The sequence below is a fragment of the Aedes aegypti genome, chromosome 2, assembly GCF_002204515.2.
Source record: "Aedes aegypti strain LVP_AGWG chromosome 2, AaegL5.0 Primary Assembly, whole genome shotgun sequence".
NCBI classification, from domain to species: Eukaryota; Metazoa; Arthropoda; class Insecta; order Diptera; family Culicidae; genus Aedes; species Aedes aegypti.
In genome coordinates, this window is record NC_035108.1 from 131,339,749 (window position 1) to 131,365,234 (window position 25,486).

Here is a 25,486-nt window from a genome sequence, read left to right on the forward strand (position 1 = left end):
TTTTGAGAAAATAAACTGATTTTGAAAAATTGTAAAACGATGATAGTTATTTTCCTCTTAATGTAAGATCAATCCTCGCGTAACTTTTCAAAAAAAAAAGGCCTTACTTAGCACAGTGTTTGAGTCTGCGGCTACAAAGCAAAGCCATGCTGAAGGTCTCTGGATTTGATTCCCATTCGGTCCAGGATCTTTTCGTAATGGAAATTTCCTAGAATTCCCTGGGCATAGAGTATCATCGTACTTGTCAAATGACATACGAATGCAAAAATGACTACTTTGGCTAAGACCGCTCTCAGTTAATAACACTGGAAGTGCTGAGTTGAGGAGCAAGCTTAGGAGGTAACGCCAAAAAGAAGAAAAAGAACTTTTCAAAAGGACCTATCTAAATTGAGAGGCTGTTTTTTGTTTAATTTCTCTTTAATCAATAACAAGGAGAGAAACTATCGTTGTTGCATATATCATTTAGAAAAAAAAAACAGCAAGAATTGTCACATTTACATCAACAGTACAAAAAGTATTGATGTGTCAAAATTATGTACTATCACCCTAGTTGGCGTTTGTTAACTTCTGCAAGAGGGTGTGAAACTGTTTCTACTCACTATATACCTCAACAAACCCATCCAAACCCCGTTTAGCGTGGATATTCTTGATTTCTCCTGACTTCTTCACACAAACAAAAGGACGCTCAAAGATATTTCTAGCGGGAGACAATCGCCCATGTCGTCAATCGTCCAACAAACGAAGAACTGGCAAGGGAACGTCTTAACCTTGAACGGAACCTCAACCCAACTCCCGCCCGTTCCGTGTCCTGCCCCCTAGATGAATCGTTGTAAAACTTTCCGCAATTATTGCGCTTTCTCGGTGCTGATCTGTGCATTTGGTTCTCGAGAGGGCCCAACAGCGATGATGGTTACACATTTACACGGAATATGCAAATTCATCTTCGCGTCGTTGAACACGTTGCAAGTTTTGTTGCATTCGTTGCACCGCAGCAGTTTCCCGGTCCGGTTCAATAGAAGGAAACAGACAGTCGGTCGGTGCTTGAGACAAAAAAAAATAGGAGAATCCAGTAATGAGAGATGTTTTATTATTTACAACCTGAGCCGCAGATCTGTCACTACCCGAGTACAGGTGAATGACAAAATTAAAAGAGAAGCTTTATATTAATCATCAGACCTCCAAGTCTGAAAGACTTCCTGTGAGAACTGGTGTTTCTCAAGGCAGTATTTTTATTTTTTCACATCTGACTTACTTGAGTTATCTCAGGGATGTCAAAAATCTTTGTTTGCGAATGAAACAGGCCTCTCCGCCAAAAAACGAAGTTTGCGTGTCATCTGTAGTCGATTGCAAAAAAGTTTGCATGTTTTTTCTTCATACTTGCAGAAATGGAAGATTTATCCTAATGCTTCCAAAGCTCAACTTATAGCATTCCCACATAAACCAAAAGCTTTTTATTTGAAATCTTCATGTAGCGTGTTGTCACGATTAGAGGGGTTCCAATCAATTGGTCAGATGAAGTTCAGAAACCAATATGGATTAGCTGTTGTAATACCAGGAAGAAAGTTCTGCAGAGGATTCGAAATAAAAGTTTGAAAATGATTCTGAATCTGCCTCCCTGGTATGGTACTGTTAAATTACACAGAATAATATTGTTGAAACTTTCGAACTAATGTCGAATAAAATTAATAATAATTTTAGACAAAAATCATTTCAATCTTCTATTGCTACTATACATGTGTTATATATCTAGGTAAAGTTTGTTTAAGTTAATTGAAAGCATTTTTTCTGTTATAAATCCTATGAAGCATTTGTTGATTCCTTGTACAAGAATTGCTTAATCGTGTGTTTATCTAATACTTCTGAAAATAGTGCGCTTTGCGTAACAGCCCTACGTGATTGGGTTCAAATTTAATTTAGATTGCCTTCTACTTTCATGGGGCGTAGTTGGTAACACGTGTGTCAAGCAATTTGGTAGTCGTGAGTTCGATTCTTATCGAGGAAAACTTTTTCTTTTATAATTTTACTTAAATGTGTCTTAAAAAGAAATGGTTAAATGGTCTGTGTTCGAGCAGATCACTCACTCTTAGTTCAAGCATATAGAGAAAAAAAATCCTGTACACAATTTTGATAAATGGTAGAATTTGATACTCATTTACAATTCCTCTCTACTCAGGTACCCCTCTCTCTCTGCTTGCGCGGAGTCGTTTCCCTATGATGCTCGATTATTTATATTTATTTACTTTTCAATTTACTCAATCATGTTTACCGCCACTTTATAATAAATCTGATTAGGGGTTAACCATTCGAGGGCAACCCCGAGCCGGCCGACGATGCCATCACCCGTGACTGCAAAGTGAGAGAATACTCGAAGAGATTTGCCGATGAAATTGCACAAGAAGTGCAAAACTATTCGGAGCGCTTTGAAGTGACCAACTATCCGACCGGGTATTAACTGGGTGTTCGAAATCAATCAGTCCGCTCTCTGGTTGCACACCGCGAATATAAGTTTATCATTTTAGATGAGGAGCGCGTATGACATCGGTAGGTATTTATTCAAACAAATGATGCTTCAACTGACAAATTGATTACAAACCAGTGAGCAACCGTGGAATGGGAACGTTTGCGAGGCAGCTGACTGAGTTTAACGACGATGAATAGCACTCGCGAAACTCGTGGTCCCATCGCACTCACCGGGAGTGGTTTCACATGATCGAGTGTCGAGCAAAGTGCATGTCTCAGGTGACCCTAATTAGGTTTTGGCAAATTGTAAACATAGAGAATATTTTGATTTCATTCACATTTTTTATTTTTTCAGGTACAACTCTCACTTTTTTCAAATTAGCCCCCAAACAATCTTCAACAGCGTTCGAATGCTATCGAAATCCAGAGCAACTTGATTCTAAATTCGACTAATGAGACCTTCATTGGAGTTGTGCATAGCACGTGTTTGGGCTTTTTCGCTATAAATTAATAATATTTCCTCCTTCAACGCAGGGGTCTGCTTCTGAGACTTTTAAAAAAATCCTTTTCTCATGTTAAACTTTTTCATAATCATTTTTCAACCAATCTAAGTTACCTGATGATCAGAATTCATTTTTTCCCGCAGATTTGCCAAAATCTAACCAAAACCAATAAGGGCCACTTCTCAGATTTCTTTCTCCACTTCTGCATTCACAAATTGCGCCACAATGTTCAAGAGCTCATCCACGGAAAATAGCATTGATCACGAGAGGAAGCTACCCCATCATGGATTGGATTTGTGCAAGAAAGTGATATCATTGGCTGTGAATCACTCGCCGGTCGTTGAACCAAAGCCTGAAGCTTTTTTCTTCCCTAAGATACAACAAATTTAAAAAAGTGATTTTCACCTCAATTGTGTTGGTACTTGCTCACGTCCAGAAGGGCTCCTACCAGAATAATGGAGTGGGAATCGAACCTATCCGCGTACAATTACCTCGCAAATGAGCATCGATATCATTCATCCTCATCAGTTTTCTATGCCTCTCTTTCAACGTGCGAATCAATTTGAATTTGAAAACAAGTTTACTTCAAGACTCTTCAGCGCGGATTTGCTCGGCTTCGATCGCCCCCATTGTTGTACACTCTCGTTGAATCGATGATCCGCAGAGGTCCAGGTTTTCTTGAAGCTTGCAAAAGTGTTCAGTCGTAGTGTTCAATGAGCATTTCCACAGTTATTAACTGAGAGCTTTCTTAGTTTAAGTTGCCATTTTCGAATTCGTATACCGTGTGGTAGGTACGACGATATTTTATGCCCAGGAAAGTCAAGGAAATTTCTACTACGAAAAGATTCTGGACCCACCGGGAATCGAACCCAGACACCTTCAGCATTGCTTTGCTTTGAACCTGAATTTTGTTCCATGAACAAAATATTGTGACTATGCCCCAAATAGCGATTTCAACAGGTCCGTCCCACTCGGGCTCAAATTGGGTACCACTTCTAGTACTGCATTTGGTCCCTCAGTACTGCAAAAGGTACCCAAGTTTGACAGATTGCAGTAAACTTTTCACGGCGTTCTAGATTACCTTATGAGCCATAAAATTTTGGGCAACTGCAAAGAACATGGAAGTCTTTTTTTGTCTTTGATTTCAACCCTAAATTATGTCCTTAAATACTTTTTATGACTAAAAATAGCAAAACATTGAGAATTTGTAATTTTGCCATTATTTTTCAAATCTGAACCACCGTAGCGCTCTTAGGAGGACATAGTGCACCACCAGGTGTATCGGATGGCAGAGGCAAACGGCATGCAGCGTCTTGGAACGTTCCTCAGCCCTAGGGCGCAGTCAAGGCTTCCTCCCGTCATTGCAACACTACCTACTGACGAACTTGCTCAAGGTTCGAGTGCATCAAGCAATGCCGAATGCAAATCTCTCCTCGTTAGGACGCGATTTTGCACCTTTTCTTCTGGCCACCCGCCGCCCTCGAGATGGCTCACGACCTGTTGGGTGCATAGTAGGGTGTCCCAAAATTTTGCGTTGTCATAAAACTTGGGATCTGAACTCCAAATAAAGGCGCTGCAAACAAGCTTTTGTATCGAGTGAACTCAATGAAAAATGTTTAGAGGTTGCCTCGTTATGAGTTTTTACAAAGTTTGATTAATATGATAAACCAGTGTTTCCAGCAAACTTCATCCCCGGAGCACAAGAGTCCGAAAAAAAAATCCTGCAGAAACTAAGGAACAATCGCCGTCAGAGTCACTGAAGGTTTTACTGGAAAACAATCTGGAAGTAGCGTTTGTAATGTTTGTGTCTTGGATTTGAATCAATTGTTTTTGAATAAAATGTTTTTGTTTAATAATAGGATTTATTTAGCCGAATTTTTTGGATTTCAAACATAAAAGCAGTAGTGTATGCTCTACGCAACGATTTCAATGAAAAAATATCTCCGAAGGCCAAAAAGTTTGCAAACCCTTGCTATAGTGAAAGAAAAACTAAAAGAACAGTGGACCCGTTATAAAGCTAATTCGTGCAAAACAAACACAATTCCTTTTTAAATATGAATAAAAATAGAATGGTGTTTGGTGTTTAGTTTTATAAAAAATGTTGGGTTCTACAAAATCTCGTTGTACCTTTTATTATTACATATTTTATAAATTCTCGGAATTCAAATTATCTGGAAAAAATCAACCACAGTAAGATTTTCACGAAATTTCACATACCGTCGTATTGAGGCGCCGCAGTGCCTCAAGCGGAATTTCCTCTCTGGCAAGAAAGCAACACACATTTACAGAATTGAAATTCCCTGATATTTACAGGTTTTTTTTCCAGATTTCAACAAAAATTCCAGTTTTAAGAAATGGTCTAAAATACATGAACGACGAATTATTAAATTTAGGTGATTAAAAATGTATTTTCAAGCATAGGTAGTATGGCTTCGAAATACCTAACATATTTTAAAAATATTGTTTATCTGTTTGTTCCAAATGTGTAAACAACATACGAAGAAAGTTGAAAAATTTAGTGATTTTTATTAAGTTTTCGCCAACATAAATAATGTTTATAAAATGATCTGAAATTTTCCTTAATCTTCAACATCAGATATTGAAAAATACTTCATTTGATCGTAAAGAAATAAATAACCTTTCCTCTCAAATGGGATTCAGATTTATGGACATCCTGCGACGTACTTACCCAGAATATTTCTCTGGAAGGCGTTTTCCCAGTTTTTCCCTAGTTGATATCTTGGGGAAATTAGGGCTGCAAGCGACTGATAGTCTTGGAAATAAGAACTTTAGAGAACCCTTGCCTGACAAAAAAACAAACATGAACCAAAATGAGATCAAGGAACCATGACATGAGAGTTTGATTCCTTGAACAGACATTTCTCTGAGAATTTTCTAAGACCTTATTTTAAATCCTCGTGACATTACTACAAGTATTACTACTCGTTTTACTGTCAATTTCTTTCACATTTTACTCTAAAGACTTCCTTAGGAGTTTGTTTTGTGATTTTTACCTACATGTTTATGTTACTCTTATAAGAAACATGCAAATACCTTCAAGAATCAAATCTGGATTTTTCTAAGAAAACCCACACTTTTTTATTAAAACTACACTCCTGCATCGACCATGGCTGTTTTTCCTACTACAAACTATGGTTTTAGTTCAAAAGATCATCATATTGGTTGGTTCTTTATCATCTGCATAGGTTGTTCCAGACATTTTTTAATAAAAAAAAGACTGAAGTGTATCAGCCGACTTGATGATTTCTTCACGTTCGCTGATTGCTCGGAAGGTTCCTTCTGAACGAGCTCCTTTAGGTAGGTACCTGTCGTAACACTAAGTGGCTTTACAAACAACATCCTCCCGTGCAATGGCTTTACATACGACAACTTAGAGTGCTCCTCTGGAATGGGCTTCACTTGCTTGGTCAGTGCCATCTCTCAGATATTCGGGTAACACTCTGCACGGTCGAACTCCGGTTGTACAGAAGATGTCACCTCGTGAAGAAGCTGGGCCACACAGGACTGATCTGAGAGTTCCTCCTGAACGGACTCTGACTCCTTCTCTACCTCCTCAGATGGCTGACTGTGCTAATCCTATGAAAGTTTGTCGTAGTCCATGTGTCTGAAGGCTTATTTTGATCATTCATACAAGATGGTTTAGAGAGCGCATCCAAGGCGAACTCTGGATTCGTCATTATAGCATTCTTCACTCTGGGCGAATCGGAGAATACTTGCTCCTCTTGAGCTTTCGTCGGCTGGATTGTGGCCGGGATGCGATCAAGTTAGTCGACACTGTACGAATCGGAGACCTCTTCTTTGGTGAGCTCAGGTAAACGATGAATCCGAAGCAAGTCACGTTTCGTACCGTCCTCTCGCAGATCAGCGGGAAATCCTCGACTGGTCACCTCGTAGATCTTTAACGGATACTGCTTCTACTGTGTGCCTTGTTGGCTTGTAGAAGACTTCAAAGGTACCGATCTCCTCGATGATCGGCAAGAACCTTTCACGGTTTGCTGTGACAGAAATTTCACACTCTCAGGTATCCTAGCCGGTGGCAAGGATATCACCGTTGGCACCGATCGACTCGCTGATTGGCGGGGGTTTCTCGTCTGGTCACCTCGATGACCAGGGTAAACGTATGCTTTTGACCAGTAGAAGTTTTCGTCGGTACCGATCCTCTCGCTGATCGGTATGAAGCTCTCACGACCTGATGTGAAAGAATCCACACTCTATGGTGTTGCCGCCAGGCGTGCAGGAGAACGGTGTGTGGCGGCGAAGAATGAACCACGAGCTTGCCCAACTCTACGGTGAACCCAGTATCCTGAAAGTGGCTAAAGCTGGAAGGATATGCTGGGCAGGGCATGTTGGAAGAATGCCGGACAACAACCCTATAAAGATGGTGTTCACCACGAATCCGGTCTGAACAAGAAGGCGTGTAGCGCATCGAGCTAGGTGGATTGACTAGGTGCACCAGAAACTGGAGAGCGTGGGTCGCAGTCGAGGATGTAGAGAAGCGGTAATGCATCAAATAAATTGGCGAAATATTGCTGGCAAGGTTTTATAAAGCTAATTGATATAAAACTCAATAAATAAATAATAATTTGTCACATCTTTAGCCATTATTTGGAACTTGAGCCTCCAGGTAATCCGACCCAGTGGAATTTTTTGGACACCCTAGTGCACAGAGAACGACATGCCATCGAAGGGAGGCATCAATCCCCGAGCTCAAATCCTCTATAAAAGAAATGAACTCCTTTCAAACGATCGACCATTGGTTAAACGTGTGCATTATTGGGCCTTTATCATTAATCATGAATAATCGAACGACGACGACGATGGTGCGGAAGCATAATTTGCATAGCTCCGCAGTCATTACTCTTTGTCAGAGCGATATCTGCCCTCTCGGGCTCCGAAGGGATAGACTTATTTTAATCACTTTCTTCTCCGTGTCGAAGCCTCCGATGGACGTGAAGCGTCCATTGGAGAGGAGGTGTTGAAAGTGAATTAAAAGGAAATACACGACGCCAAGTTCAAGTCGGTCGACCACGTGCGGCGCGCGGTTCAATGAGAGAAGCGGCCACTATTAGCTCGGGACATGCTCATTAGTTGCCAATGAGCAGGCAAAATATTTAGATACACTTCTTCCGAGAGGGTACGATTAAATTGAATTAATAGCAACTGCTGGGCACACATGAATGAGCTGCCGGAGAAACGGAGAAAGAAGACGGTCGGTGTGTTACCTTATGACAAAGTGTTTTTCCTGAGCGCTGACACTTCCTCGTCACCTTTCGCTCGCAAATGAGCAGCGAAGGGGTTGGAGAACGTCTGACAGATATTGCTCGCACGTTCAGCACTTCAATTTATTTTGCATGTCCACCCTTGATTGGCTCAGCTGGACTGCCCGGGGTTGAAAAGAACTGCCAGGCAGGAAATGCCATTTAAGCAAAGGAATTCCTTTACGCGCAGTGTTGATGGATCGACTAGAATCGATCAGCGTGGAATATGATCCCATGGAAGATGTTGCTAGGTATGTGGGTCGTTTTTTGAACGGAGAGTATTGCATTGTGAAGATAGAATTGATTCTTCGAGTCGATATGGAGCAAAATAAGTAAGAATCCCATAATAAAATTTGCTCAAAATCTCAATACAAACTTGTCTGAAATCGGATCATAATGAGATCTGCCGACTGTCATGAAAATTTAAATGCCAAGAATTGTTTCACTCAAATATGTTCGCATGATTATGTGGCTCTTGTGCATTATGTCCGCCAATCAAATTGTCGAGACAATTGCTGAGAAATAATCCTATAGTAAGTAGATGAGTTACGACAAAAAAAACGGTACGGATGAGTTCTGGTTCCAAGATGATTTTGTTGCGATTTTTACCACAGGTCCTGACATTAGAATTTTGAGGCTATTTAAAAGCTTTTGTATTGAATTATTCATAAGCAGTTTAGTTAAGAAACAAAAAAAAAAAAACCGTACGGATTTTTCGTGACAGTTATTGCTCTTCATACTTTTCAGAATAATTATCACACATTCCTTTACGAATTACTCCATGATTTTTGAACGGAAATCTGCCATACAATCAATTGGTTCACAAACTGATCTCAGGATTTTTCTATGTCAGTAAGAAATTGCTGCAAAACTTATGCAAAAGTTATTTTAAATACCGAGCAGTATCAAATTGCCGGATGCTACGAAAGCCGGATACTCGCCTCGTTAACGGTATTTTTGAATTAAACTCAGATTTTTTCTGCTTGGGATTCGTAATAATGACGTCTTCTGCATTATGCAATCAAAAATTGGGAAAACAATAATTTCAGGATGAATTAAATATATCATAATTTTTGGATATATCATGGGCGGTGCCCAGGATTCGAAGCGTCCAGCAATTCGAATCAGCACGGTATAATTCAATTATTATTTTCCAAGGAATGCATCAAAAGTTTAGCCAAATAATTTAAACAAAACAATGTTTAGCCTTAAAAGGCATGGACGACTTTTTTGCACTCTTTTGTTCATATCTTCTGACTCAACTGATCAATTCCCAAAATTTTGGCAGTATTGTGTAGACAGGGGATTAGTTGATCCTCCACAAAGATATGTATACCAAGGCCGATCCGGATACACGGTTTGAAATCTAGTTTACATCTCCTATTCCGCCAGTGATTTTTGGTGAAATTTTAATATTTTTCTTAATGTATTTATGTGAAAGTATATGACTATAGTATGAAACAAGTCTTACGAGTTCATATGGAACATTTTTGAACTACTCTAATCACTTGGTCATTTGACATGTTCAGATACAGGAGGCCGGAAGTCTTAGCATGCGATCCAGGAGTACCAACCCAAATGTTAATTTCCATCCATCAATTTCCATAAAATCATATTTTCCCGGCAAAAGTTAACATTCGGAAGCCTTTCTTGTCATTCTGAATACAGGTAACCAGTTACATGTCCTGTTTCATCCAGTTGGGACATTCTGGATATAATAGAGCTATTCTGGGTTTTGTTCAGTTGCCCTGGTTTTCAGTTCTGGAATTTCATTACATGTTTTAATAAAATGTGAGTTGGTACATAAATAAAGACTGAAACTCAGGTTTAATAACAAAGTTTCAATAGTTCCAATTCTCTCAGAATCCTCACACAATTCGCATCAGTATCGTCTCAGGATTCACTTTTTTTCGCAGGATTCTCATCAGAATCTATTCATAATTGTTATCATTATTCTTGCAGGATTCTCATCAGCATATTCGCAGGTTTCACATAAAATACTTTATAGGATTCACATCAGCTTTCTTGCAGGATTCTCATGAAAATTCTATTCAGAATTTTCTCAGGATTCTCATCAGAATTCTCGCAGAATTCTCATCAGAACCCTTTTAAGATTCTTCTCAAAATCCCTTCAGGTATTTCATCGTAGTTCTCAGAGAATTTTAATCAGACTCGTCGGAATTTTTTTCATTAGCACTGTAAAAAATCCATGTGGATCCGATAGAAAAATTCGAGGATTCTAATCAGAATTCTCCCATGATTTTAATTAGGATCCTCTAATGACTCTAATCAGAATCCTCTCATGATTTTAATCAGAATCATCTCATGACTCTAATCAGAATCTTCTCTGGGTTCTTATCAAAATCTTCTCAATATTCTCATCAGAATCCTTTAAGGATTCTCATCAAAATCCTCTAAGGATTCTCGTCAGAATCCTCTAAGCATTCTCATCAGAATCCTCACAGAATTCGCATCAGAATCCTCTCAATTTTCACAACAGATTCCTCTCAGGATTCTCATCAGATTCCTCTTAGGATTTTCATCAGCATCCTCTCACGATTCTCATCAGAATCCTCTCAGGTTTCTCATTCGAATCCTCTCAGGATTCTCATCAGAATCCTCTCATGATTCTCATCAGAATCCTATCAAGATTCTCATCAGAATCCTCTCAGGATTCTATTCAGTATCCTTTAAGGATTCTTTTCAGAATCCTCTCAGGATTCTGATCAGAACCTCTCAGGATTCTCATCAGATTCCTCTTAGGATTCTCATCAGCATCCTCTCAGGATTTTCATCAGAATCCTCTCAGGTTTCTCATTCGAATCCTCTCAGGATTTTCATCAGAATCCTCTCAGGATTCTCATCAGCATCCTCTCAGGATTAACATCAGAATCCTCTCAGGATCTTCATCAGACTCCCCTCAAGATTCTCATCAGACTCCTCTTAGGATTCTCATCAGAATCCTTTCAGGATTCTCATCAGAATCCTCTCAGGATTCTCATCAGCATCCTCTCAGGATTCTCATCAGAATCCTCTCCGGATTCTCATCAGATTCCTCTCAGGATTCTCGTCAGAATTCTCTCTGGATTCTCATCAAAATCCTCTAAGGATTTTCATCAGAATCCTCTCAGGATTCTCATCAGATTTCTCTCAGGAATCTCATCAGAATCCTCTCAGGATTCTCATCAGAATCTTCTCAGGATTCTCATCAAAATCCTCTTAGGATTCCCTTTAGAAACTTTTCAGGATTCTCATCAGAATCCTATCAGGGTTCTCAACAGAATCCTATCAGGACTCTCATCAGAATCCTATCAGGATTCTCATCAGAATCCTCTCTGGTTTCTCATCGGAATCCTCTCAGGATTCTCATCAGAATCCTCTCAGGTTTCTTATCAAAAGAATTCAGAGAAATCCCTTCGGATTCTCGTTTGAATTCTTATCGAAATCCTTCGAAAATTCTAATCGAAATCATTCCAGGTTTCCTACCGAAATCCTTCCAGTTTACTGATTAGAATCCGCCTTCAGATTCATTTGGATTTTTATCAGAACCGTTCCTGGATTTGTATCATTCAAAATAAATCATTCTTTGACTCTTATACAATCTTTGTAGGATTTTCATTACAAAAATCTCATCAGAAATCAGCATTTTCATCACAATTTTTCCAGGATTCTCAAAGCTTCCAGGATTCTCATTTGATTATTTCCAGGATAGTCATGAGAATCTCTCATACCATCATTTTCATCTGAAACCTTCCAGTATTGTGACCAGAAACTGTTTTTCATAAGTAAACTTCCACTATTCTTACCAGAAACCTTCAAGCGATTTCATTAGAAACTTTCCTGAGCTTCAACTTTAAGGGATTTTTATCAGAATCCTTTTAGGATTCTCATCAGTTTCCTTCAGGACTCTAATGATTATCCTTTCATGGTTATTATTCGCATGCATTATCCGGAAGCATTATTTTAAAAATCTGGTAGTTTCATCCTCCGGGGGAAAATTATAGGCATTTAGGGAAAAATTTGCCTATCTTAATTTTGCCTATCCCTTGTAAGTTCTAGAGGTGTCTCAGAAGAATTCCGGAATAAATTATTGTAGGATACACTGAGGAAATTGTTGAAGGTATTGGTAAGAAAAATCTAGAGATTACTTGAACAAAATGCATGGAGTATTTAATTGATTGAACAATTCCTGGTGGAATTCATATGCATGAAATCGTTGTCAGAGTAATTTCAGTTGAAATTACTGAATCAATTTTTGAAACATCAGCTTAAAAATGTACAAATTCCTGGAACATAACTTGTCAGAGGTTTACCGGAAGCGTTTATGAAAAAATCTTGGATGTTTATCTGTAGCTATCCCTGAAGATATCTCTGGAAAACTTAAAGAGAACTTGTATATAAATATTGGTGAGAACGTCAGCAAGAATTTTTCTGGAAGGATCTTCGAAGAACCCCTGGAAGTGTCTCCTGAGAAAAACTTCGAGGATTCTTGGTGAGTATGCCCACATAATTTTTGAAAGAATGACTGAAGGATCTGAGTTCGTTGCTGAGAGACCTGATGTAGAACATTTCAATGAATATGTAAAAAAAAAAAACTCTGAAGATATGTCTGGAATTTCTAAGATTTACAAAAGTATTTTCGTCTAATATTACAGAAGCATAATTGTGAGTTTCAGATGAGGTTATACAAGAATTTCCCTTGAATTCCGATGCTATCGAGCCTGAGCTTGAGATTGCCTGCCCGTGGTTGCACAAGGAAAAAAACAGGAAATTCACTTGGGACTAACAGACATCCTTAGTGTATAGGTGCTGAAGCTGATGCTACTTTTAGGCAAAAATGGCGCTTGTCACGTAAGAATGCGGGGAAAACGAAGAAATTGATGTTGCATTTAAAACTGGTCCGCAGTAGACCCGATATGACCCTGCATCTACGCCAATTTATGCGGAAAGGTGTAGGGGTAAGGTAATTTTATGGTAGAGAAGCTTGCTCTTGGTTAGCAGACTGCCTTATGTCTGATAATAAGGAAAGGCATGCTATAATGAGAGAAGAATGAAAGCGTAGAGAAACCAATAGTTTAAGTGCGAAAGAGTGGAAGATAAAAGCAAGTGATAGATATAACTACCAAGTACGATGAAAGGGACGGGCCTGTGTTTGAACCCATGACCTTCTGCTTATGAAGCAGAATCGGTAGCCATTAGACCACCAACCCTGTATCCTTCAAGTCCGATGATGTTTTGAGTCTTAAAAAGATCCATCGGATTTCATGCAGAATTTCATTGAGATTCATTGAGATGTTTCAATTTCTTAAATTCTCATAAAAGTGCTGCCGAATAACTTTTGAAAATGTTGGACAGAATCGGAATTTAATGTTTGGTTCTTGCAGTGGTTTCGTGGTTCACCTAGGACGATCCAATATGACAAGATAAGAAATCTAAAGCTCAAATTAGAGTAGACAATATGAAATCTCTATATGGTTTTGGCAGCATTGTTGAGCTGTTAAGCTTTGCGTCTACCAGCTAATAGACTTACCCACATACCGTTCGGACTAATCCGGTGTTGTAAATATGATTCGATATTGAGCAACCTTCCATCCAGAGCTTGTTAATAGTGTTCAGCATTCCGCAGGTTGACATGATAGATTGCGTGTTTTCTTTGATACTTTCTCAGATTGGTATCAAATCGTGGGAACTCGAATGCCAAAGGGCAAATGAAGCATGATGACAACCAGTTCCCAACATCCGTCCCAAACGTTATGGATGATCAACAACGATGGTGGTGATGGTTCTTTCACCCCGGCCATGATTTACAACCCGGATGAAATTCGAGCTCAACGCACAAACCACCACTCTACATGTTCGCCGTCTTTCTTCTAGATTTCATTTGCAACTTTTTCGGGGAAACTCGCTCTGATCAGCGTGTAGTTTTTTGCACTCTTTCAAAAATAAATTTTGCCAAAGGTCGCTCCCTTTATCATCGTCGTCGTCGTTCCGAACAGCCAGCCTGCATCCTTCACCGGGTTGAAGGGGGAAATGTTGCTCCATCTTTTCTCGCCAACACCCGGCAGGAGGTCGAAATTTCTCCTTCCCGGAGAAGTGCAGTCCGGCCAATGATGACGACGACGAAGACTTCGAGAAATTGATTACACACTACTTAGTCAGAAGACGGTGATTAAGGCCCGCCAGTAAATGGATAATATGTATATTTTTTGCATGTCCCGCTCTACAAAGAACACGACTGTCTGCCAGCGATTTACGAACACAGTCAGCTCCCCTCCAGTTCACAGCAAAAAATACTTTGTAATATAACGTCATTTTATGTGTACATCAGTCCCGTTTCAAATAGAGACGATTGAAAAACAGAATCTAGCAATCGCTAGAACCGGGTTGAAAAATGAACAAAAGAATGTTGGAAGTTTGAGTGGGATTCGAACCACTAGGTATATCGAGTGAGAACCGCTCCCTTTACCTCTCGGTCATATGCTGCTGGTTTTGTGATGTTACTCAAAATGGGTTTGTTAGCGCTTTTGCCGATTGAATCTGTTTACGTTATAAGCGGAATATTGTTGTAAAATGGATGTGATCGAATTCATTTACATCCGATTATTATTGGTACACAATAAAATATTACGTCAGCAGATATTAATTTATTTTTGTCTGTGATGGTCTGCGGCGATCCGATGGCGGGTTATCCGTCATGAATGAATAACTCATTACGCAACGCGCAACTGGTGACCGGGGTTTGCTTTGCATTATCCTCGGGAAATGGGTTATGAAGATATGTAGTAAAGTTTACTTTTAGTAAATTGTTGTATTTGGTGAAACTTCCAACTGCTTCTATTCTATTATTACAATCCGTATTGACAACAAATGTGTTGTCCAACTTTTAATTACATCACCAAACGATGTAGTCCAACAGGTTTCATCTGTGTGTTGTGGTGGGTTTTAAAATTGGCACCCTCCACCCACAACAGTCAGCACAGCAGACAACTGAAGAGAGATTCTATTTTGAGAAACCGTTGTTGGTCGGCACATTTTTGACAACCGTAGTCATCCACAGTTGTAGTCCTCGTCAGATGTGTTGTTGAATGCAGATGTGCAAAGCGTGCTCGACCCCAAAGCCCGAAGTGTCGACACACAATGTTGTTCTGCTGTGATTTAATTAAAACTCATTTTCATGTGGCAAATGTTGGATTCACTCAGAACTCAAGGTCACTAACTCTTGTGAGTCACATAATTACACACCGTGCAGCATATCCGTTGAAGACGACGACGCGACGACTTCAAAAGAACCTTTTTTTCATCATCGTCGACGGTCGGCCCGTTCCGACCGGTTGGCTTAAAAGGAACTGGTGCATCATTTTTTTGCTACCATTTACCCACTGCGGCTGCTGCCATTCTTTTCTTTCTGCGATTCACTTCATTGTGGGGGCATAATTTTCTGCGCTAGCTCAACCACTTTCATTACGGAGCATGAGCGTAGCCAAAGGGTGGTCAGGGGGGAGACACTGCTCCTCCCTCCTGTAAATTCCTAGAAGAAAATTCTGTCGGATTCCTTGTAGAAATACTTGCTAGATGGCTGGAGAATTTCTGGAGCTATTACTTAAGGAAATTCTTGTGGCATCTTGCTTAGAGAATTCCTGTAGAAACTTGGAGGATTCCTCTTTGCTTACTGTGAAATAAGGATGTGAATGTTTGTCTTTGGTTAAACGATTCATGCTAAAATGCTAAATTATCGTTTTGAGGTCTCCCGTCCCCTCGCCTTCCCAGATTGAAATCCTGGCTACACCCACGTACAGTAGTAGCAACATAGTGGGTGAATGCTGCGCACAGACCCCTGACAGTCACTGCAAGACGTCAGTCATAAACTATAAACCAATTGGCAGAAAGGAGTCTGTGCTCAGTCAGTACTATTCATTCGGAAACGTTGCGTGCTCATGCCCACTAGTTCAGTGCAGTCGGTGGTGCACTGCTCTAGTGAAGATGCAGGTTGCTGGTTACAGTCTGGTAGGGGCCGGCGGTGGTGACGAAAGGCGCCCATCGCTTATTTGTGTGGTTAATTGGCATGCCAGAAATTTGTGACGTGACGATGAATCGCAGAGCTGCGTCATGCTGCTTCCGATTCCGACGATAATGCGCTCATTGGTGATGCGGTGAATGCGTTTTCCTTCTGCGTGTTTTAGATTGGAAAACTTTGGAGGGCAATGGACACAATATCTGACATAGGTCGGGAGATGAAGAGTTGAAAAAAAGTTTTTAATTGTCGATTCTTCAGAAACTATCCATGGAAGTAGGTTGTATGACAAAAGCTTGAGCTTGAGCTTGATTGGCCGCCCGTGGTTGCTACTCCAGTATCGCCAGATCAGCTGCACTTACATTAGGAACAAACCGAATGACTGCTTGGGACTAATAGACACCCTCAGTATATAAGTGCTGGTGATCTTCTATTTTTAGGCAACAATGCCGCCTGCCACGTCAGAATGCAGGGGAATGGGGAAGAACAGATGATGCATCGAACTGGCACCCACAGTAGACCGTATGTACCACTGCGTCTACGCCAGTTCATGCGTTCAGTGTATGGGTTGGGGGAAAAGCATGGCAGAGAGGTTTGCTTTTTGGTTAGCAGACTGCCTAAGTATCGGGCGTAAGGAAAGGCGTGCTATAATGATGATAGAGTGGAAGCGTATGGAACTGATTCTAGCGTTTGCTATTAACGAATAGTGTGTGTGAGTGTGATAGATTGAAAGTGGAAGATGGAAGCAAGTGGTAGATACAACTACACAGTACGAGGAAAGGGACGGGCCTGGGATTGAACCCATGACCTTCTGCATATGAAACAGAAGCGGTAGCCATTAGACCACCAATTCACGGAAGTAGGTTGTATGACAATAGGTCGAAGAACAAAAGGTCAAATGGGCAAACGTTATATTGAAGTAACCGACCTAGTGCATTGTGGCATTTTTTGGTTAATTTTACAAAGGGGAGTTGCAACTATATTATATGAATGCATAAGAATTGTAAAAGTACAAGATCTCAATTGTATACTTATTATACGCTTAGTTCGATGGTGAAGATATGACAACCATTGTTTCAAATGCAATAAATGTGTTTGAAACATTTTCACTATTAGTTCCTCCTGAGGTTGTTCTATTGAAGTATTTGTCGTAATGATAATTATTATATTTGTTAAATATTTGTCGATATTTCAGTATCACTGTCGAAATTCATCTTTGATTTTACCTTCTTTCAAACGGTAGTTGTTTTTCAGATCTACAATTTGAAGAGTTGTTCGATATCTAGAATGTTATTATCATAACAAAAGATTCATTTTATGGACATCGGTTGTGATTATTTTGGGTTATGGTTATGGTTTATTTCCAACAGCTATACGTCCTTCTTTTACACATCGGCTGCTTTTTGGAGGCTATATATTACAGTGTTTCTATAAAGTTTGGTCCAAAATTATTTAACAGAGATTTATCCTTCTTTAAAAGTCGGCTATCTTCGGAGATGCCATTGTGCGAGGCATGCTACTTCGTTGTCTAGTGTGGTGCTTACTTCAAAGGGCAAAATGCATGTCGATGTCCTTAATAATTTGAATTGGTTTTTCATTGTGCATATATTTATCTTTCTGAACTTTGACAATTCTACAAGGCCATACTTTATTGATTTTTGATAGTTTGGTTTTGAACAATTTTAACATCGGTACTTCAGGTTAAATTATTGAAAAGATGTTTGACAATTGAACAGTGAGCAATTGTATCAAAGATTATTCCTTGTTTTAAACATCGGCTGTTCTTTATGCTTTGGAGTGTTTACGGGAATGTTATACGCATATTCTTAACACTTTAGTCCCTCTGTTCTATTTTGTACAAGATTGATGGAGAAATTTCGCTTGTTATACACGGTATTGGCGTGGTGGCTTTAACGATGGAAAACTGTTCTCCCGTCGGAAGTATAACAAAGGTTTCGCCTTTTTTAAATTTTGCTGTTCTATGGAGTTATGCATTATAGTGGTTTCGAACTACTCCAATTTGCATGAGGGAACTATCACCTTTTTTTTGGCATTACATCTCAATTGGGACAAAGCAAGCTATTGAGCTCAGCAATCTATGAGCACTTACACATGTATTTACTGACATTTTTTGATATTTCATCATGTATGCATTTTTATATAGTGTGATATGCACAACTACTTGTTTAGTTTGCCTTTTGAAAGGATTGTTCATTATAGCTTCGCTTCTTCCAGTCTTTCATCCATATGACCTTTTTGTCCATTCGAACTTTTACCCTTTCAATCTTTTATCCATTCGACCAATTGTCGTTTGTCCGTTCGACCTTTTGGCCTTCATTTTTTTGTCTTTCGACCAGACAGAATTCGTGCCCATTTGATTTGGATGCACGATCAAACCAAGCGAAGAAAAACATTTCATCTTTATAGCTCCATGATCGGCAATGTTTAGCAAGTTTCATCAAGCTTGATAAAAAGTAGCAGCGAACGAGAGCCATTGAGGGAAGGTGTTTTAATTTACTAGCACGTTATACAATCCCTGAACATCCGGTTGATATAGTGTTCCCCAGGTTTGAAGCTTGTTTTTATAGGTTTTTTATCGTGCACTGCTATCTCCCCGATCTAATCAGAGCTGTAGCAGTACACGGAAAACAGGCTCTCATGATGTGCCGCATATCATGATTGTTACGGAGAGCGATAAGTCAGAGATTCTCTCAATTTGCTCACGATTCAATCTCTGATCTTCACTAATCTTCTCTTGAAAATTATTTTCTTAAATTCTTGCAAAAGCTCAATTAGAGCTAGTGGTTTATTCAGAGATTTCTTGATGGATTTCAAATCAGGTACCTTACACCCCTGTTAATTTAAACGGTACCTCATTCAAACGATTTTGATTCTGCGTTCCGTTCCATAGCGTTCCACTCCACTTTACTCCGTTCCAGGAGCTAAATAACGTTTGTACCTTTTTTAATCTGAACTATGTGCAAATTAGCAGGGTACAGATTAAAAAGTGTTAAGATTAAATGTGGTCAAACCAAGGAAAACACATGATATGTAGCTAATAATCCCCTTTTGCCAAAAATTCGTTCATTTAAGGTGAAACATCTCGGGATCCAAAGATGGCCGGCACAATGGCCGACTTGTGCCCCTACTCATGTTTTCAAAAGCACTAAACTGGAGAAATAGTTGGAAAACGTTTATGATCTTCTTATTTTAAGCTTTTTGCTAGTGCACAATGCCAAAATAAAAAGTTCACGGCTGATGGATGCTTTTTTCGCAAGATTTGATTTGTGCCTTTGAAATTTGAGTGCAATGTTAGAAGTTGATTCCAAACTGTTTCACATTAAAACCAAGTCAACTATCAAAAAACTAATTGTAAAGATGTGTAATATCTCATGAATCAATTGTGGATCAATCATTGGAAATCCGTAACGAAGCGGTAATCTAGAAAAAAATCAGAGAGTAAAGGCTGATTTTCTATGAGGAGGAAAGGTGATCAGAAAAATGACCTCGAAGCTTGATTGACAAATCGCAAGTACAAGTACCATGTTTGAATTCTTAACACCTTGTATACGTTCATATGAAACATTAAGCTTTGAATGACAAACAAGCTTTCTCTTCACTTTTCTTTTAGTTTAACTTCTGGGCTAGATGAAGGAACAAGTAAACAATGTGTGCCTTTATTATTTAGAAAAAGTCTGATAGATTGGTAACCATTTGTCAGAGACTTCGCATTGGCTGGTTAAAGATCTCAAATACAATTCAATGTTCACGGTATGATACCAATTAAATGTGGGACCTTGATAGCCATGGCAGGAAACACACAGCTTTTCAATAAGATCAATATCGATTACCACCGGTGCATCGCATCGAGTCATGAGATGTGGGTTCGATTCCCGTTGCAGCCATTGAAACTTTTCGTTAGGAATGTTTCTCTTCTGCACCATTGGAGCTTGTTTATCCATTGCCTATTGTTAAGCGACAGTCTGTGAAGCTAAATGGTTGAACACGGTTTCCGCGTGTTCAAGTGTAACACAAGGAATGATTGTATGGATTACTCTTCAGATTTTTGCATATTTTTCTAACAATTTTACAAGAGCCCTTCAAGTGTTTGCATTGCGATTGCTCTACAGACCCTGTAAAAGATAAATCGTTCATTGGATGCGTTAATAATTCGGCGTTTTAAAAAAAAATTCCTTTTTCGTGAACTCCATAAAATCTCCTAGGAAATTCACAGGACAAAGCAAATCTGTAGAGATGAATGTCAGAGATTGTCTTTGTAAAATTTGTGAATCTTCAAATTCAAATACACATTTCGATGAGTTCATGATTGACCTCACAAAGGCAAAGTCAAGGTTGACACCTAGAATATCAGAGATTTCAACGATTTTAACAAGGTTTCCGTCGTATAACTCGTTCAGAATCCAGTCAAATGTTTATATAATTTCACATAATCATGGGGAATGAAATGGATCATATTAAAAAAATGTTAGAAAATCACAACTTCCAAATATCTATCTCCATGATAAATATGAATTTCTGATAAATTTACAACTACTTCGGTGTAGATAGATGTAAAAGTGATTCAAACATCTAACACCAATATACATCATATGATTGATAGTTGATAGTAGAAAAAAAAATATCGGTTCTTATGTTAAGGCTTCTATGAGGAGACTTATTGAACACACAACTCGATGTTAAGCCAATTTAGCATGAGCCCAAATGGCTCTATAGCTTAGTTGGTAAAGCACTAGTCTAGCAAACAAAAATCCTGGGTTCGAGTCCCGATAAGCACGTGTTTTTTTTATATTTTCACCCATAATTAATCCATGTCAATTCATATTGAGATATAAAATGAATACCACGTCAATTGATCCCGCTTTTCCTTTCATTTAATTCCTCTACCGGCTGCTTATATTTTCTCTTTTTAACATACATATTCAAATCGCGATAACTTTTTTTGTTTCCCTATATTTTTGCAAATTTTTTTCACAAGTTCTAAAAAAACTCTTCTATTTCCAGAACTTATGTCGATATTGACTTACACTCCCGTGCAAAAGTTTGGGTTCACTTGAGCCGCATGCACATAACTTTTGTCAATATTTCTACCATTTTTCAACCGATTTGAATAGTTTAAAGCTTTTTCGAGCGCAAATGATGGCGCGTACATGATTGGTTTGAGATTTAACAGATTGTTCGTGCTTAAGTAAGTTCAGATGAACCCAAACTTTTGCACGGTACACCATACTGAGGGGTGAACCCAAACTTTTGCACGATGACTTGAATGACTATTTAATTAATTTTGAATAGTTTAAAGATTTTACCGCGAAAAAATCGTGAGTGCTCTTCAAAGAATATAAGATTACGATTCTAATGACACATAGTTTTAAAATTTTGGTCGATTCAATGCTGAGGAAATTAGCTATGTTTTTTTTTTCAATATGTTTTTTGAAAAATATCACAACTTCAAGTAAAAATTTAGTTTACAAAGAATGTTTTTGGAAAAATACACTACCCGTCATAAATACGGACTCACTGAAATAAGTATTGCAACACTCAGCTGAATAATGAATCACCCCCAAAAAGTTTAGCATCACCTCAAAACAGGTTAATGCACATTGCTATATCTCGAGATCCTTACGACTTGCAAAGAAGCGATCTTTAGCAAAGTTGTTTAGGGGATCAAGGACATCTGGAAAGCGACCAGTTTAGTTCACGATTTTGCCGTTAGGTGGCGCTAGTGAGCATATAAAATTGAGCATTTTGAACAAGTTCTAGCTTGTGATCCATAAGAGATAGAAAGTTCGGGTCTTGGGCAAAGTTGTTAAGAAGGCCAAGTACATCCGGAAGACAAACAGTTAGGTTGAAGATTTCGCCGCAAGGTGGCGCTAGTGAGCATTTCAAACTAGTTCTAGCTTTTGATCCACATGAGATAAAAAGTTCAGGTCTTCGGCAAAGTTGCTCAGAAAATCAAGGACATTCGAAAGACAGGTCACTAGCGCCACCTAGTGGCAAAATCGCGAACTAAACTGTTCACTTTCCATATGTCCTTGAACTCCTGAGAAACTTTGCCGAAGACCCGAACTTTCTATCTCTTATGGATCACAAACTAGAACTTGTTTGAAATGCTTAATTTTACATGCTCACTAGCGCCACCTAGCGGCAAAATCGCGAACTAAACTGTTCGCTTTCCGGGTGTCCTAGATCCCCTGAACAACTTTGCCGAAGACCCGAACTTTCTATCTTTTATGGATCACAAGCTAGAACTAGTTCAAAATGCTCAATTTTGCATGCTCACTAGCGCCACCTAGCGGCAAAATTGCGAACTAAACTGTTCGCTTTCCGGATGTCCTAGATTCCCTGAACAACTTTGCTGAAGGTCGCTTCTTTGCAAGTCGTAAGGATCTCGAGATATAGCAATGTGAAATCAAGGTTGATGATACGTGAGAATTTTCACTACCGCTGCAAGATTGGGGTCATTGTCAAATGATGTGAATGTTCATGCTGAGAATAAAAGCTTCTTTGTTTATTTATGAGACAGATGAATGAACTCCTTCTGAATCAGTGAGGTACTAGTTCACTGTTTGGGATGAATCTTAAGTCTCCTCACTCGTAATGATATTCATTGGGTTTAGGATATTCATCGAAAAGAATATGATGAACCGATTCTATCGTGATGATTTTCAGCATTCATTCTGATTATCACTCATAATGAAAATATCACCAGTACGACAAGACGAAGTTGTTTCGAGCATATTGCAGGCTTATTTATTGCCAATTAGTAATTAAACATCAAAAGTAGACTCGGAATTGGAAATTGATTTGTGAACAGAAAAAATAGCTAGGAAAATGTTTTCCGCTCTTAGCCGCTCAATGGCTTTCAGTGATTCTATCTATGCTATCCAGCGATTCTATAATAAATACCCGCAAACCTTTTACCCGAATGCGAAATTTACCCAAATTATATCTATATTAACGATCTTCAAAAACTGGTACTTCTGATTCATAAGAAACCTTCAAAACTCAAAATTTAGATTCTCGGCCATTTGATTCCGTTTTATTTGAACGAATCATGTATTAACAAATAGTGTGGTTGATAACAGCTCCAAGTTGACTCATTCCTGCAAATGATTCTATAACAAATAGCCGACCATTTACACAACCAGCCAGTAATCAATGGATCACATTGAAGTATTCAGAAAATCAACTCAAAGTCCATAACATCAAACTCCCGGTAAGATTTTTGATTGTAGTGAAACCAGAATGATTGCATTTAGAATAAGTAGGGATCCCAGTCGGTTGAATGTCGCATTTGGGTATTGGTTACAGTATCTATCCAGCGGACCAGTCAATATTTCAGAAACGCTGCCAATACCTATCTCTATAAAACTGTCCGTTTCCACTCATGGCAACTAATTATCACCTGATTATGTGAAAAAAAGAAGCCGCGAAAATCAGTTCCTGATTTTCACTGAGAATGAACGTTTGTTATTGCCGATTGAGAGACCGATAGTTTTGACAATTGAATGAACTAGAATGAATGTCCGAGAGCTTTTTTGTTACGGGCAATGCTGAAACCGACGAAAGCTCACAGCTGCAAAAATGTGACATCTGTGTTCGTGGCCAAAGCGATCAAAGAAGGCGCGTTGAGATTTGTGATCCTTATCGGCCAAAAAGTCGAGATGAGTGTTCACCGATACGATTATTTGGAACCTTGTGTGAAATTACCTGTTTTGAGGTGATGCTAAACTTTTCAGGGTGATTCAATATTCAGCTGAGTGTTGCAATACTTATTTTAGTGAGTCCGTATTTATGACGGGTAGTGTATATACGAAGTAAGAATAACTCTTTGCCTTTCGAATGCGACTTAGAGAGTTTCAATTAGACATGTAATCACAGAGATATGGACTGAACACTTTTGTATGTTTTTTAGGGGGTGAACCCAAACTTATGCACGGGAATGTAAGTCATCTGAATTTGAAGGTATTCCTATATTCCTCTGGAGACAGACATTTATGTATCCAAAAGATAAAATGGGGGTTTCACGTGGTCAGGTAATTAGGAACTTTTCGGTAAAAAAAAATATTTTAACAATTAACTTGTTTTCAAGAAATCTGAAAATCACAAAATGATGTTTTTTGATGTTTTGAAGATCTTTTCAAAACTGAATGTTTTCAGAAACTTAAATGACCATTACTCAAGAATAGTTTCATCAGACTCAAATCAAAGCGTTGTTTCGAAACGCAAGTAACCGATCATTGAGAAAAAATTTACGTCGGTCCGGCTACGCGTCGATCCCCCAAGGAATTTCGGAATATCTCCAGATTTAGATGACCAATGATCAAAATCGGCACAAATTCCAAAAGTAGAAAAGTTGTTTTAGAAAAATGGTGCAAAAATATCGAAAAAAAAAAAGTGTGATTTGAATAATTTTTGTGATGAAGTAAAGATGCTGCTAGTAGAGGAGTTACTCGAACAAAGGTCCCTTGTGGTTCTAACCCAATTCAGCCAGCTGCCATTTACTGCCATTAGCTGACCTAACGTCATAGAACGGAATTGGTACAAACAATTTTAGTGAAAAACATCAGTCCACCAAATAGTCCATATTTGTTGAACAATAACCAAGTGTAAATCATAGAAATAAATCGAAACAATAGAAATACAGTGTGGTATAGACATTTTCTTGAAAACTTGACAGATAAGCACCACGTCTACGGTGCTGTTCAACAATTTATGGGTGGATCTCGGCAAAAAGTTCGAATACTCTAATTAAAAGCTAAGAAATATTTTTCCTTTATTTTCCATTGAAGCTAAATAAAAATAATTCAAACTAATGTGTTTAGATTTATTATATTTTTCTTCTAAGAGAATTTTCGTCTGAACTATAGGTAAGAAATAACTGTCATCAAATTGAAATAAAAAACTGTAGAGACTAGTGTGCCATTTAAACATGCGAGGCAAAAGTATTCGGGTGTTGGAGAGAGAACCATTTTTTATCTTGATGACAAAGGATGAGTAAGTAGCTGATGAATCAGATTAAATTTGCTGAACAACAGAAACTTAAGAAGAAATAACTTTTAAATAGAGTTTTGCCATTTCTCGACTTTTCAGTAGCAAATATATCTCTCTTTGACTGATCGATTTTTTTGAAGAAATATATTTATTCCGATACAAGTTATATGAACTTAAAACGTAGGAGCCTTCCTTAGCCGAGTGGTTAGAGTCCGCGGCTA

The 25,486-nt window shown here is 38.7% G+C and overlaps 1 protein-coding gene across 7 annotated transcripts in view; it reads right to left on the minus strand.

The window, feature by feature from the left end:
• LOC5566824 (PDZ and LIM domain protein Zasp) overlaps nucleotides 1-25,486 on the minus strand; it is a 257,834-nt gene that overhangs the window by 123,443 nt on the left and 108,905 nt on the right. The window lies entirely within an intron of this gene.